Below are 3,737 nucleotides of genomic sequence, written 5' to 3'. Positions count from 1 at the left end.
CCCTTTCTAATAGGACCACTCCCTATGAGCCTGTAGAGGTCATTTTCATTCAAACCACCACAGGATATTATTGAAAAAATGTAAGGAGCCTGGAGGGGGAGAGGGGGGGAAACAAAAGAGACAGGTGAATAGAACTGAAGCACACTATGCATTTATAACAGTGTCACAATGAAGCCCATTATGTCACACAATTAATATATGTAATTATTAAAATCTAAATCTAAAAGAGGGTCTTTCAGATTACATTACAGTAGGCTCAATCCTGGGACAGACAAACCTGTGGTTGGGGAACACAGACATTGGCTACCTTGAATTTGAGAATTAGCTTAGGTCAAGCAGATAATGCAAAGAGGGCTGCTTGATGCCAGAAATCTTAGGGATCAGTGAGTAAGACTTTTGCTAAGTTTTTTGGCCACCTATCTCTGACCAATGTACCTAACTTCCTTTCTTCCTCCCTCCCTCCCTCCCTCCCTCCCTCCCTCCCTCCCTCCCTCCCTCCCTCCCTCCCTTCCTCTTTTTCCTTTTCCTTTCTTTTTTGACACTTGGTCTACCATGTTATTTTAAGAGTTGACTGGAACATGGTGATCCAATCAGAAATTTTCTCTGGAAATTTCCAAGCTAGAACAACTGACCCTGTGATGATTGGGCTTTATGACATAAATCTTTGAAATGACACGGGACCACATTGTCATCTTAAAAGTTAAAAAGGGACAGGACACAAACACATTATATATAATATTATATATTTTATATAAATATATTTTATATTAATTTATATTAATATAAAATATATTTATATAAAATACAAAAGTATAATACAGATGGTCAGATAGTGACAAATTCAGGAGGTGAAAAGTCTGCTTAGGAAAGATATGTGTCCTGTATCTACCCAAAGGGTCTAGGTCCTCTTACAGATCTGGGTGAGGCATCGCAGGACCACAAAGATAGAGTCCTCTCTGTATTTAAGCCAGCTCTAGATGGGTTTCTGTCATATTCAAACCTGTCATCAAAAACAGGCTCTAGAACTCAAAGATGGGGTTACCGTGTCAGCCCAGTGCATAGGCATGGAAAAGTTGAATTTCCGAAGTAAAGTCTGTAGAAATTGAGTGAAAACGTGTGCGCCAGTATGACTTGGGCAGAACCCCAATCCAGGTACCTCCATGGCCGACTCTGAAGAGTTGGGTCTCCAAGAGGACACACTGAAGGTTCTGACTGCCTTCCTTAGGTGCAGTGAAGCTGCTGGGTCCCCTATCCCAACTCCACCCAAGAACCCTGCCCAAGAAGAGACAACAGATTTCCTGAGCTTCCCCTAAAGATGCCTCCCTTGTCCCCTGGGAAGAAGAGGTCCTTCCCTTGGGTCCTCTAGGCCCTGCTGCCTTCCCCTCCGCCACTGTTATGGTTCGGAGCCTGGCCCAGCCACTCCAGACTTCTATGCCCTGGTTGCCCAGCGTCTGGAACAGCTGGTACAGAAGCAACTCAAGTCTCCGCCCACCTCAAAGATTCAGGGACCCCCCCTCCCACGGAGAAGGAAGCCCTGCTAAGCAGGCTGGTAGCCTTGATGGAGGAGGAGGCGGAAGTCATCAACCAAAAGCTGGCATCTGACCCAGCTCTGCATCATAAACTGGCCCTCCTGTCAGAAGGCTCTTTCGCCCACCTTGTGGAACTCTTCTCTAGCCCGAGGGGCAGCTCCTCCCCAAACTGCTCAAGCCCCCACCGCCACCCCCAGATCCGCTGGCAGTCCTAGCACTGGCCATGAAGCTGAGCCGGCACGTAGTTGGGCTTGGCCAACCTCAGCATTGAACATGTACACAGCTTCGTGCCCTGGATCCAGGCCCATGGGGGCTGGGCAGGCATCCTAGCCACTCACCTGTGGACTTGAACTTGCCCTCGGACTGAGCATTCCCTCTGAACTGGCTGCAGGTGACCAAAGTATGACGACACACATACTTCAGGGTTGAAGGTTGTGGTTGACCTACTTTTCTTTTTTTTTTTTTTTTTTGCCAAAAAGACTGTTTAGAAATGTCTCTGTATTAAAAGCTTTGTTCTTTAAAAAAAAAAAAAGAACTCAAAGATGAGGGAAATGATGCTTGCTGAGGATGAAGGTCGTCTTTTAATGTGTAATGCATTTCACATGGGGGAGGGGCATTTCTAACTAGCGAGTGTGCAGAAAGCTATGGTATATATGGTATCCGTTATCAGGGGGTTCTTCGGAAGGGGTTTTTAATAACCATCTCAAGAATTCAGGAAAATCTTTTTCCCCCCAATGACAGAGGACATAGTGGATGTAAAGAAACTAGGCTGGTGTGGTAGCTTCAGGTTGCTTCTGATAGTTCTGGTTGTTACCTCACAGGCCCAAGTTTTTATGAGGTGAAACCACCTCTAATATTGTGGGCACCCCTTATTGAGCCACCAAGAAGCCAGAAAGCCAATTGGCAGGCCTGCCATGTCTCGCCTGAAGCTTCAAGGTCTAGGTCAAAGACTGATGATAATTTCTCAAGAACGGTCGAAAGGCAACCATTTCCATTGTTGACAGTCCGGAAGTGGGAAACTGGGAAGTTTCTGAGGTAGAGCCAAATGAATTTTCACATCAGCTTTGGAGTTTTATTCATAATTCAAGACGTCGTCTTATCAACTGAAGGAAAACAGGCACAAGTCTTAAAGTAAAATGAAATTCAAGCGGAGGCCAGTGCCTCAAGCTGCCAACAGTGCTGTTTGCAGAATCCGAATCCTTTGGGACCTCTTCCAAGTTCTAGCACTGTGTTCTATTGCTGGTATTTTTGTAACCCCCCACCCCCGCTTCCTACCATACAGTTACTGTACTCCAGGAAGGGCCATGGTGTTTAAAGACTCCTCAAGCCATTTCTTGCTGTGTTAGGCACCCAGAGAGACAAAGAATAGAAGGCAATATAAGTGCAAAATCATATGGGCTTGCTTGAAACCACTGCAGATGGATAAACTGAGCTTAATTCAAATTAGAAAACTAAAACAACAACAACAACAAAACAAGAACAAACAAGCTCACTTCCTCAGTGGCTTAGCTGAAGAATAATAGCAAAATCTGAAAATCCAAGAGTGGATGCAGGAGCCTGGTGGCCACTGTGGTGTGTTCTTGCTTCACGTCTGGCTTTAACAGTGGTTGGTGTGTGCTAAGCATGTTCTAGCGTCCTGCTTGTCTTGGTGAGATTCTCTTCAGTCTTGGAGATTGCCCCCACTTGTCTGGAAGCAATGTCTTAGAGGTAGCCCTTTAAAAAGAACCTGGCAGAACTTATAAGATAAACTCTACAATTTTTGGTCTTTTCCCCTTCTTTATTATTGCTTTTTGGGCTTTTGTTTGTTGTTGTTTTTAGTTGCAGTCAACCTTTTTATTAAACTTTTTTGAGAATCTCACGAGTATCATATTTCTATCTCTTGCAACAGCTCCCATGTCCCTCTTTATCCTTCTGAAATGTGTGACCTCTTCTGAAATTAGTTACATAGAAATACACATATATTTATGTACATGCCTATGTGTATGCATTTACATACAGAGTCCATTTCATGTTCTTACGTGCATATGTGTTTAGGGCTGACTGCTTGGGAGTTGCTAACCTATCAGGAGGCTCATCCCTACAGAAGACTCGTTCTCTCTCTCCCAGCAGCTCTGTGGCTCTTCATTTAGGGACAGGGCTTTGTGATGCTTGCCTCATCCATGCTGGCATATCAAGTGGTGCTGTTACTGTGCTGGTCTTGTTGATGTG

At 44.7% G+C, this 3,737-nt stretch overlaps 1 pseudogene; it reads left to right on the top strand.

The window, feature by feature from the left end:
• The first annotated feature begins 1,160 nt into the window (after positions 1 to 1,160).
• Positions 1,161 to 1,896, top strand: Bcl2l12-ps1 (Bcl2 like 12, pseudogene 1; annotated as a pseudogene).
• The last annotated feature ends 1,841 nt before the right edge of the window (positions 1,897 to 3,737 follow it).

The sequence above is a fragment of the Rattus norvegicus genome, chromosome 3 (assembly GCF_021556685.1).
Source record: "Rattus norvegicus strain SHRSP/BbbUtx chromosome 3, alternate assembly SHRSP_T2T, whole genome shotgun sequence".
In the NCBI taxonomy this organism is placed as follows: Eukaryota; Metazoa; Chordata; class Mammalia; order Rodentia; family Muridae; genus Rattus; species Rattus norvegicus.
This window is presented reverse-complemented; position numbering and strand designations above follow the sequence as displayed.